General features: G+C 42.2%; 1 protein-coding gene and 1 pseudogene across 1 annotated transcript in view; one reads left to right on the top strand and one right to left on the bottom strand.

The window, feature by feature from the left end:
* Positions 1-12870, bottom strand: part of CACNA1E (calcium voltage-gated channel subunit alpha1 E) — a 396248-nt gene that overhangs the window by 124796 nt on the left and 258582 nt on the right. The window lies entirely within an intron of this gene.
* Positions 6093-6897, top strand: LOC131759361 (large ribosomal subunit protein eL8 pseudogene; annotated as a pseudogene).

The raw sequence follows: 12870 nt of genomic DNA on the forward strand, positions 1-12870 counted from the left end.
TTCCTTTGTCAGAATCTCTTAGCCTAGCATTGTCCGGAGCCCAGGAGGTTGCGGGAAGCATTGTATGCGGCCCGGCAATCCCCGCAGTCTCTGCCGCGCTCGGCCAGGGGCAAGCAGCTCCACAGTCCAGGTACCCAGAGAGTGGCAGGATGTGTTAAGAGCCTCTTCAGACGTGTCCTTGGCCTCATGATCACTGCTTTATTATTTGTATTATTTAAATTCTTTCCTTCTGGGCTCCCCTGCCTTCCCCTGCAAAACTAGTTCAGAGATGCCATTTTGGAGCTCATTATGTTGTTATGGCAACTAGAATTCTCAAAGTTTATTTCTCCTCCACTTCTCCCTTCCATGAACTCCTTTTCCCTCTTCCATCTCTCGCCGCGTATATGTTTTGCACATGAAACAAAACATGGAAGAAAATACAACCAATATCACCGCCAGGTAAATTTTCTCACACACTTTCTACTTCAGCACTGCTTGTCCCCCTGGGTATTTGAAATTGCCCGTGTTCTCACAATATCCAATTAATATTCTTAGGCTTCAAATCCCTGTGATGTTTGGGAGCAAGGCCTTGGGTTAACAGCCATCAGCTGGCCACTCTCTTCTCTCTTCCTTCTCTCTTCCTGCAGAGAGAAGCAGATTTATTCCTCCCTGCTTACATAAACCATGCACATGCTGTGTCTTATTTATCATTTGTTAGCCCTTGAAAACAGCATTTTAAAAGAGAAACAGCCACAACTGTACATGAAGGAAAGCGAAAACACCTTGCATGTGGGCTCTCTGGAGATCAAAGGAGCTACCGTTGCCAAAAGGAAAGGAAAGGCAAGCCCCAAAGAAAATTTGCTACATTGATTGTTTAATTATAACATTAACCTTTGCTATGAAGAACCAGATGGAGACAGAGAGGGACAGGAAACCAAAGCGGGGAGGAGAGAGCCTTAACTCCCACACTGAACACAAGCCATCGCGAGAGGCTGGCACTTGCTCCCACCTGCTTCATTCACTCGTGAGGAGGAAGCTCTGAGCTCTGGCATGCTGGGGCACCTGTAGGTGAAATGGTTGTTTGGGCCACACTGCTGCTAAAGGAGCTGTCACCCCAAGGACTCATGCTCTGGTTCTCTGCGCTGGGGTCTGGGTGACCCAAGAGAGGTGATCAGGACAAAGTACACCCACGAACTCCTTCCTCCTGACAGCCCCACGCCTCTGCTGCTCTCCCCACTGGGGAGAGGGAGGATGACTGGGCCAGAGAACATAGGAATTCTAGGCTGAGGGGGCTACGAAACTGACAGAAGGGGCCTGACCCAGATTATGGGACAGTGTCCTGAGGCTCTAAGATTGAATGACCCTCTGGCTACTGAGACCCAATATTTTAAATCCACGGGCCAATTGAGTTCGAGATTAGACTTTGTGACATCACCAGTGATGGATGAGTATTTTAATTGAGACTCTGCTTACTTATTATATCATTCATCACTGTTAACAGAAGGAGATCCCCACTTGCTTAAGTCATAAACGCTCCAGACTCCAGCATTGCTTAAATTGGCCCATAACAGGATTAGCTGTGTAGATGAGGGAACTAAATAATGATAAAGGGAATACTGTACTTCACAGAAAGGGGAGGGGAGGGTGAAAAGGGAAGGAAGGCTGAGTAGGACAAACGCATGTTGGGATAAACTGGAATGGTGGGTGTGTTGGGGAGAGGAGAAGGCAGAGAGAGATGGGTAAGGAGGAGAAGCGTGGGGTCACGTTGACCTCAACTTTCAGGACTTGGGTTGGCCTTGTGGGATATGACAGGGGTGTCCTGCCCAGCCCATGGCTTCTAAGCAGCACACCTACCCCCAGAGCACCTGTCTCCTCCCCACTGAAGGATGCTCTTATTCTGGGCAGTGGACCGACCACCTGCTCCTCCAGCCCACTCCATACCTCAGACTCTATTCTCACTCTGCTTCTTTTAACTTACCTGGACATTAACCTCAGAAATACTGTTCCTGGCACATAGTAGGTGCTCAACAAATGCTGGATGAGTGAAATATTCCTTGAATGGGCAGCAAGCAGTGTATGCTTTGGATGGCCCATTTCATATCCCCTCAGGTCCCCTCTGAGTTGTCCTGAAACTGCGGTGGACGGGTCCTGCGCTCTTTGACAAATGTGACAGCCCCCCCCCTTCAAGTGCCCACATCTTTCTGTTCCTCTGCCTGAGGGATTTCTCCAGTCCCCCAGGGGCTTGATCAGCCCACAAGCAGGGCAGCCCCAAAGTGTCATCATTCAAGGAGGGCCAGGGATTAAGGGAGATTATATGTAAATATATATCCCAATGGCTCAGTCCTCAGTCGAGCAATTCTGAAATATATCCTATATGGTCCCTTAGAAGGTTCCCAGTGGGTTAAGCCTCAGCAACCCATACTAGAAACTTTCTCAATTAATACATATTATTTGGCTTTTCCACTTCTGTCTCAATTTCCCCATTCTTTCCCTTTTGCAGCTAGAGATCACTTCCCAAATAAACTACCTAGCCCCAGTCCTTTTCTTAGGATCTTCTTTCAGAGGAACCCAGCCCCAAACACTACCTGTGAGCCAGTTAGTCCAGCAAATCACTTTCTCCCTGACAAAAGGATGGGAAAAAGGAACGGGTGACATTAAACTTGGGGAGAACAAAGGTATGTCATCTCAAGTATCAATGCCTACTTTTCAAATTTTGCCAGGACCAAACCTTGACCAGGGTTGAAAGGTTATATACATGGACCAGAAATTCCTAGAAAGAAAGGTTAATTTTTGTTTAACTCATCTGTAAAAATGACCAACCTAGAGATAGCTATTTGTTACTGCTTCTAAGGATAGTGCTGAGAAAAGGGGCCAGAAATGAGTGACTGAATGAATAACATCCTTCTTCTCTGGGGAGTAGACAATCTGGGACATGACTTGGCCTTGAGGTTCCCTCTGACTGTTTTAGACTTTTCCTATTCATAGGTGTATGCAGAGGGAATGTAGAAGGCAGAGATATCAATAAAAGCATAGTCCTGGATGCCGGCTCATTATCTCTGGAAGGAATATTAAGTTGCTTGACCCACTGGGGCATCTTTCACTGATGGTTAACACAGAGGCACCCTTTTTAACCCCACTGAGTGCAGAACAGGGGGTGCCCCACACAGATTAATTAACACATTCATGATACTACTGCTTGGTAATTTTTTGTAGCCCCATTGGTTGGGAAGTAACATTTTCAGAATAACAGACACTGTCCTTCTAGAGCAAAACACATGCCATCTCTCCAGTGAGGGAGCTCTTGTGTCAGGCTGAGAAAAGTATGTCTACAGATCTGACACCTAGGTCAGACCCATGTTCTCCCAAGTCTGACGTTTTTCATCCTAAGACAAGAGTTAGAGCTGTTATTTAAAGCCTGTTCATTTTCTTCATAACATGTACCATTAATATGGAGCTACTTGCTTGTTTTCTGTCCTGGCCATTAGAACTTCATGACTATGAAGTTCATGAGGGCTAGGGATTCCACTTCTCATCCACTATCAAACACAGGCGCTTAATAAATGTGTGCTGAAAAATAACCTTCATAAATCATTCAAATGGGTGTTTCTTCTCCTTGCGTTCCTCTACTTAAAAAAATTATCTCGTATCTCCTTCTCTCAGTTCTGGGTCTCAGATACCTGCTGGCTGAGGCATTGATGTCTGCTAATAAGATCTTCCCTCCCTTGTGTTATATCTGACCATTGGGTATTGTTCTAAAGGAAGAGCATAATGTGAAAAAGCAGGAGCAAGGTGATGGAAGAGGTACTTCTCTGTGTACAGCACACAAGGTTGTGGGAGGAATGGAGAAGATTCGTGTCCCATTTTACTGCCATTTCAGTCAACTCTGGTGAGGGTCTCCTCTGGTCTGGTCAACTTGAGCTTATGGATTTGTCAGCTGGTAAACAGATTGGTTATCAAGTTTAGTTTAACATGGGTAAGAGTAATGTGGCCCCTTTAACAGGCTTTGGGGTCCCCTCCTGTACTCTCAAAGCTCTCAATAGCTGTTCATTTCCTGGGTTCTCTATGGAACACACCGTCTCCGTGTTCTCCCTGCGTAACAGAGTTTGCTTCTTCACCAGGAAAGAGGAATTTCAATATTTTTGCTAAATGAGGAACGTCTAGGGATGCAACGATAATTAAGTGTTGAGAATGTGGTGATGCACCTGACACAGAGGGGAAAAAAAGAACTCTTAATTCAACTACAACTCTAACGGCATTGGAACTTAACAGCTAGAAATGCCAAGCACCCAGTATATAACCAAGTTATAAAGACTGTGATTATCAACCGGGGAAATTGGGAGGTATTATTTCAGCCACCTCAGTGTGCACATGTCTGCAAGCACACAGAAAACATGTCTAATTATAGGCGCTTGACTGTGGGCTTAAGCTCAGAATGAAGTGAGGCTCTAATACTATTACAAATTTCTATGTGGTGAAATTGGTTACTATGAGATTCCACAGACCAGAAAAAGAGACATTGGTTCAAGCAAAAAAAATTTTTCTAATGTTGAAAAGACTAAGATTTTGGCATAAAAGCCACAGTGAGATGAGCATATGGGATAAATTTTGTCAGCAAAAAAAAATCTGTTTAAAAGCCCCTCAAACAGCAGTGATTTGATACAGTGGCTTATGTCCATCACTCTGATAATGACAAATGTTCCCTCCTTCTCCCTGTAATGGAGAAGGTCTAAGCACAATTCTTAGAGTTGTTCCTTGACACCAGCAAAAGAATGGAGTTCTGCTACAGTCACCTGTGCTCCGCTCTTCAATTAATGTTCAACTTGGGTTTCAGGGAATTATAGCCACTGAAAACAGTGCCCAAAATCTCAGGAAAATTTCTAACAAATGCGGACATCCCATACACAGGAAGACGGCCTTTGATTTGTTCACTAGAGGGTATCTACTGGGAGCCCACCGAATGCTTGTTAATTACGCTTGCCAAGTGCTGGAGAAAGGAAGGTAAGCTCACCATGGTGCCTGCTTTCATAACCCTATGAAAGGGGCAGAGACCTCCACAAATAGCTATAAAATAAGACAAGTGCTCTAATAGAGGATTACCTATAGTGCAAGAAAAACACAGATGAGGGTACTTAAGGGGAACCTGACCTTGAAAGATGAGTCAGAGTTTCCTAGTCAAATAAGGCAGGTGTGTGAAGGGGGGGATATGGTGGTTCTTTCTAGGCAAAGGGAACAAAGGAATGGAGGTGTGTGTACCTGGGACATCCAGGAACAGCGAGTGTGTAGCAGGGCTAAAGGAGAGGGAACATAGCATTGAGGCCAGAAAAGTAGGTTGGGCTAAGCTTTGAGAAGTTTTGCAGGACAAGGACCATTTCTTTGGACATTTTAATAAATTGATGATTAAAGAAGCTAGCAGTTGAAGATGTGTTTGTGATTATCCTGTTTTAAAGCCTTTAACTATTAAAATTAAAAGTTATTAACTCCATATTCGTCTTTCCAACCCATCCAATGTTGGTTTTGTTGTTGCTGTTTATTCTCTTTTTATGAGAACTTCCTGGTCCATAATGTTTAAAAACATGATCTATCTAATAATCATTGGTTTACATTACTTATATTACCTTAAAATTTCCACAAAAATTGTGATATTTTTTAGTGTTCATTGTATATTATTATTTAATTTTTAAAATCCAGCCAGTGAGGACAAAGAAAAACCAGAATTCTCACTTTTGCTGGCAGGAATGTAAAAGGATATAGCCACTCTGGAAAGCAGATTGGCAATTTCTTATAAAACTAAACACACACTTACCCTATGACCCAGCAATTATACTCCTGGGCATTTATCTCATGGTTACATTCACACAAAACCATGTAGGCAAATGTTCACAGCAGCTTCATCTGTAATAGCTCAAAACTCAAAACAACTCAAATGTCTTCCCAAGGGGTGAATGGATAAACAAACCACAGTACATCCATACCACGAAATGCTATTCAGAAACAAACAGGAAAAAGCTATTGATACGTGCAAAGATCTGGATGGATTTCAAGGAAACTATGCTGAGTGAAAAAAAAGTCAATTTAAAAAGGTTAGCTTTTTCTTTCTCCGCCAACCGTTCAAGATGCCGAAGGGAAAGTAGGCCAAGGGCAAGAAGGTGGCCCCGGCCCCTGAGGCCAAGAAGGTGGTCAACCCCTTGTTCGAGAAAAGGCCCAAGAATTTTGGCATTGGACAGGACATCCAGCCCAAAAGGGACCTCACCCGCTTTGTCAAATGGCCCCCACTATATCCGCCTGCAGCGACAAAGGGCTATCCTCTATAAGCGGCTGAAAGTGCCTCCCACGATTAACCAATTCACCCAGGCCCTGGACCGCCAAACAACTACTCAGCTGCTTAAGTTGGCCCACAAGGACAGACCAGAGACAAAGCAAGAGAAGAAGCAGAGGTTGCTGGCCCGAGCTGAGAAGAAAGCTGCGGCCAAAGAGGATGTTCCCACCAAGAGGCCACGTGTCCTCCGAGCAGGGGTTAGTACTGTCATCACCTTGGTGGAGGACAAGAAGGCTCAGCTGGTGGTAATCGCACATGACATGGATTCCATCGAGCAGGTGGCCTTCCTGCCTGCCCCTACTGCGTCATCAAGGGGAAGGCCAGGCTGGGGCGTCTGGTCCACAGGAAGACCTGCACCACCGTGGCCTTCACACAAGTCAACTCGGAAGACAAAGGTGCTCTGGCTAAGCTGGTGGAAGCCATCAGGACCAATTACAATGACAGATACGATGAGATCTGCCGTCACTGGGGAGGCAACGTCCTGGGTCCCAAATCAGTGGCTCGCACCGCCAAGCTTGAAAAGGCAAAGGCCAAAGAACTGGCCACCAAACGGGGCTAAGTGTACACTATTGATTTTTCTGTACATAAAAAAAATAATAAAACCCTCTTCTTCAAAAAAAAATAAAAATTAAAAAATCAAAAGGTTATATACTGTATGATTCCATTTAAATAACATTCTTAAAATGACAAAATTAGAGAGATGGAGAAAAATTGAGTGGTTACCGGGGGTTGAGGAGTGGAGGACAGTGGGTGTGATTATAAAGGGGTAGCATGAGGAAGTCTCATGGTAATGAAATAGTTCTGCATCTTGATTATGGTGGTGGTTACACAAATCTACACTTGATAAAATGGCATGGAACCACACACACAAACACACACTTGCACACACACAGGAGTGCATGTAAAACAAGCTAAATCTGAATAAGCTCTACAGATTGCACCAATGTCAATTTCCTAGTTTTGGTATTGTACTAGAGTCATGCAAGATGTTATCATTGGGGAAACCAGGTGAAGAGGATACAAGTCTTCCCTGCACTTTTTTTTTTTTCAACTTCCTGTGACTCTATAATTGTTTCAAAAAAAAAAAAAACTTTTAAAAAAAGCTAGCCAGGTCTTCCACATTGAAAACTTCAACAGCTATTTTTTAGTCATCTTTGTATTGACTCTATGATTCATTCAGCATTTGGGATTTTCTCATTCCTTTTAGAAATCCTGTATTTCTTTGCCCTCTATGATGTGATGCTTTTGTGGATATCCTTATGACCAATCTTGATATTCTAATTCTTTAATAGCTAGTGTTCTAGAAGTCTTTATCCTTGGCTCTGTCTTTTCTTCTCTACATGCCCTCCACAGATAACCTTATCTATTTGTGCCATCTTCTCTACTATGTTCTGAGAGTGTGTCGCATCTGTTCTCCCTCTGTTCTCAAAACACAGATATTGGCCGATCCTATCTACTTGTTAGGCCCTCCTGAACCTCAAACACTCTCTGTCTGAAATTGAATGCATATCCCTCCCAGAACAGAGATGTTTTTCTTCCTATATTATTCATCTCAGTAAATGGAAAACCAAAGTTCTCCAAGACATTTGCAAGTGAATCTTGGGATGTATCCTAAATGATCTTCCCTCACCCATTACAGCCAATCATTTATGTTGTCCTGACTATTTTACCACCTAAAATCTTCACTTCTGTTTTCCGTTTTTCATTTCAGCCATCAGTGCCTAAGATCCTCACTTTCTATCCACAGCTAGAGCTTTTCACAGTCTTATTACTAATCAATCACCTTTTTTTAAAAACCACCTTCCCTAAACCTCAATCTAAAATTCAAAACTAACTCAAGTTTTGTCTTTTGATCTTATTAATGAATTATGGTAGTCAGCACATTTTTATTTTTACAAATTCAATTTAACAATTGTTTCCTTAATGGCTTACTGATTTGTATCATGCTTAGAAAGGCTTTCCCCCTTAAAGAGTTTTAAACAGTCCATAATCTTTTTGAATATTTACAGTTTCTTTTTTTTTTGCGTTACGCGGGCCTCTCACTTTTGTGGCCTTTCCCGCTGCGGAGCACAGGCTCCCGACGCGCAGGCTCAGCAGTCATGGCTCATGGGCCCAGCTGCTCCGCGGCATGTGGGATCCTCCCGGACAGGGGCACGAACCCACGTCCCCTGCATTGGCAGGCGGACTCTCAACCACTGCGCCACCAGGGAAGCCCTATAGTTTCATTTTTAAAACATGTGTACTTGCTCCACCTGCAATTTACTTTGGTATAAGATATAAGAGATGGGGAGCCAATTCAACTTTTTCTTTACAAGTGACTGGCCAGTTATCAACACCATTCATTGAATAATTTCACCAATTTGAAAGTGACACATACACTGTAAATTCATATATATATATATTTGAATCTCATTTTGGTGCTCCTATTCCTACATCAGGCCACACCATTTCAATTACTGCAGCTTTGGAATACATTTTACTACTTGGAGAAAAGTCCCTGTTCCTCACTGTTCTAAGAAATGTCTTGGATATTCTTATATACTATAGTTATCAGATAAATTTCCACTTAGTAAAGTAAAAATCTTATTTGCATTTATTAATATTCAAGTTAAAGATGAAACTAGGGAAAACAGACATCTTTGTCATCTGAAGCATTCCTTTTCGAGTACAGTATTTGTCTTCTTATTTACCTAAATGAGAATAAACAACTTAGAATCTCCCCATGTTGGAATTCAAGCTCCACAAGGGCAGGACTTTTTGTTTTGTTCTGTACTATATTCCCAGTTTCTAGAACACTTTCTGGCACAGTAGAAGCACAATACCTATTTGTTGAAAAACGGAACAAATGAACACATAAATTATTCTATTATTTAGGCAATAGAAAGCCATTATAAATAATTAAGGTACACAAACTGTGTAATTAGATGTCTAGTTAGGAAGGACTGCTTTGATCATGAAGAGCAGGCTGGATTAGAGTAGGCAGAGCACTTAAAGAGGCAACTGCTACAGTCCAGGATACAGCTCATGAAACCTTTCAAAGGGGGAATCAGTAGGTCTTGATGAGCAACTAGATGCAGAGAATAAGTAAAACGAAAGGACTAAGGTTAACTAAGGTTACTATCTTGGATAACTAAAGTGATAAAAGATAACAGAGGGAGAGTATGGAAGAGTAGTGGGTGTTTTTAGTGGTGGAATAGGGGAATGAGGCAGTTTAGAGCATCCTAAGTTTGAGACACATAAGGGATACCCAAGTGAAAATATCCCTTTTGGAGCTTAGTAGCAGATGGGTAAATTAAATCCAGGCTGGCCTGGTAATAAGCCATCTTCTTAAATATAACTTTATATTATATTATTTTATTAAACACAAATTAGCTCCTCCTCTGAAAAACAGATAACTTAAATGGGATTTTAAGACAGAAACAGTCTTAAAAGAGACTTAAATATAGTGTGCAAGTGTGCAATACAGTGTACACTGTATAAGGCAAATTCAGAGAACGGTATAGTCACCTACGGGGTCCTTAAGTACTTCATGGAGGAACAAAAACTGGAATACAGCATGTATATAAAGTTTGAGCATGAATATAAGCATCATGTACATGTGTGGAAATATGTGTATGTGTGTATGCATATAAATATGTGTGTATATTTGTGTGTGTGTGTACAAATGTATGTATGTACACACACATATATAAATAAAGGTATCAGAGTGTTCGAGAATGAATCTCAAACCTAGTTATTCAAGTTATGGCAGAGGAGATAACAGTATTGTTGCAGCCACCTAAGAACTTGGCCAACGAAAAATTTAATGCATGAAAAATCCTTCAACAGAGAATGGAGGCATTTTTATATTTAGCTCTAGTCTTCATCACCAAAAAGGCACCTAATGAATTCCAGGTCTAATTGTTCAAATTGCTCTAGAAAAAGTATGGGTCCATGTAAAACAGTACCTTGTTTTGATGATTTATCTTGACTGTCCTACTCACTGATTTCTCTATTCCTTTTCTGTTAACACTTTGACCCTGCCTCTCGGAGTTGATCTTTCTTGATAAGATCATTAGCTTCTACCAGATATGACTTCACTGCTCCATCCCCACCACATACATATTCAGACAATGATCCTCCCACCTTGGTCCAGGCCCTCAGAACCATCTATCCCAGTGCAGCCCCTGCTCCCCCAGATAAATCAAAGAGTGCACGAGAGCTTGACTTTTGAGAGGGAACCAAATTTTAAACAATAAAAGAGACCTAGAGCCTTTTTCTTCTCAAAGCATTACATTTCACATTCACAATCTCAGCCCATAAAGTTATCAACAAGGGTGATTTCAGGGTACTGGCACTGATTATACTTCTTCATATTAGTACATCTTAAAATGGGGAGTAATATTCTAGAAAAGAGAGATTACATGTGCAACACAAAAATATAAGTTACACGTGGGGAGGAATTTTTCAATTCCAGCATCTAGAACAGTGTTTGGCACATAGTAAGTGCTCAATAAATATTTGTCAACCTAATGACTAAATTCAAAAGAGCATTTTGTGGTTTGTTGGAGCATGTATATAAACCACACCGCTATGTCTTGAATAGAAGCTGAGCAGCAAAGATTCTACTGGCAATACCCAACTCCAGAATGGGAAAAAGTGTTTTGTGTAACCAGGAGCACTGGACTAAGGGTCAGAACACCACACTCTTAGATTTAGGATTTAAGGCATGTCTCTTGCTCACTTTTGAACTTCAGTCTCCTTAGTTGTAAAGTAACAGCACAATTCCTAGAGTCACTATGAGAATTAAACAAATGAATACCCATGAAATGCTTTCTAAATGAAGTGCTCTACGGTTAAAAAAAAAAAAAAAAAAAGAAAAGAAAGAAAAAGAAAAGAAAAGAATAAAAGAATAACTGCTTTAGTCTTTCTGTGCTTCCAACAGACTTAGTTGCCCACAATTCTCACTAGGATGACAGCTTGAACTCTCCTTAAGTGACTGTTCCCTAAATATTTGCCACATGTGATATATATGGATTAATAGCCTCACTATATAAATAGAAATTTCAAGTTCATGTGAAAAAGATAAATATGGCTAGAGGAAAATGGGCAAAGGACATGAGCAATTAACTAAAAGAAAAAAAATCAATAGCTATGTGAAAAAATGTTCAGTATGTGACAATTTCATGTTTGTAACACCCATGAGATGCAAGCAGGGACCACCACTCTGCAAAGTAAACAGCCTCTCTTGAGCTTTCCCCTGGATCTCCAATGCTAGTGATTGTGCTCCTGACTTTCAAGATACCAGCGTCTTCACAGTACTCTGCAGTATTATTCTCCAAAATGTCACAAGGGGGTAAGAAATCTTCTAAGAGGGGCCTGGTGTTAGTTGGTTTCCCTTCAATTCAGCAAGTATATACTGAGCACAAGATAAGGCACTAAGATGTTAAGAGAGGTCCAATTATGTGGAAAGCCATCTCCAACATAGGAAATAAAACCTGGACTTCACACACACACAAAAAAAGCTGAGAGCTCGTCCTCTTGTTTGGGCCTCCCTGATGGCGCAGTGGTTGAGAGTCCGCCTGCCGATGCAGGGGACGCGGGTTCGGGCCCCGGTCCGGGAGGATCCCACGTGCCGCGGAGCGGCTAGGCCCGTGAGCCATGGCCGCTGAGCCTGCGCGTCCGGAGCCTGTGCTCCGCAACGGGAGAGGCCACGACAGTGAGAGGCCCGCGTACCGCAAAAAAAAAAAAAAAAAAACAAAAAAAAAAACCTGGACTTCCCTGTGGCTAAGTGGTTAAGAATCTGCCTGCCAATGCAGGGAACACGGGTTCCATCCCTGGTCCGGGAAGGTCCCACATGCTGTGGAGCAACTAAGCCCGTGTGCCACAACTACTGAGACTGCGTGCTGCAACTACTGAAGCCCACGTGCCTAGAGCCCGTGCTCTGCAACAAGAGAAGCCACCGCAACGAGAAGCCCGCGCACAGCAACGAAGAGTAGCCCCCACTCGCAGCTACAGAGACCCAATGCAGCCAAAAAAAAAAAAAAGAAAGAAAGAAAACCTAACAGGTGACAGGGACATACATAACTCTAATACAAGGAAGACAGTGCATCCTGGGCGGGACAGGAGAGTTCTGCCCCCTGATAACAGTCATATTCAAGACTCAAACTTTCTCAGCCTCCATTTCCTCATTTATTATAAAATGGGGTTAACAATACTACCTTACTCATGAGGCTGTTATAAAATTAATCAAAATAATGTGTATAAAGTATTTAGCACAGTATCAGGCAGATAACAAGCGTTCAATAAATGTTAGCTCTTTTCTTTAGCATTATTATTATTATTAAATGCCATAACAAAATAGTGTAATGTTATACTGAGTAATAGGTTCTAATGGACAGGTACACAGTGCTATAAGAGCATATGGGAGAAAGATTTTAATCCTAACTGCAGAATGCGGGTGGTGGTATGGATCTGGAAAGATCTCATGAAGCAAGTTAAAACTGAAACAGGTGATGAGGGATGAGCAGGAATTCAACAAGGAAAACTAAGGGGGCAAGGCTTACTCCAGACCACAGGAGCAGAGGGCATTGCTA

This window comes from Kogia breviceps, chromosome 1 (assembly GCF_026419965.1).
Source record: "Kogia breviceps isolate mKogBre1 chromosome 1, mKogBre1 haplotype 1, whole genome shotgun sequence".
NCBI classification, from domain to species: domain Eukaryota; kingdom Metazoa; phylum Chordata; class Mammalia; order Artiodactyla; family Physeteridae; genus Kogia; species Kogia breviceps.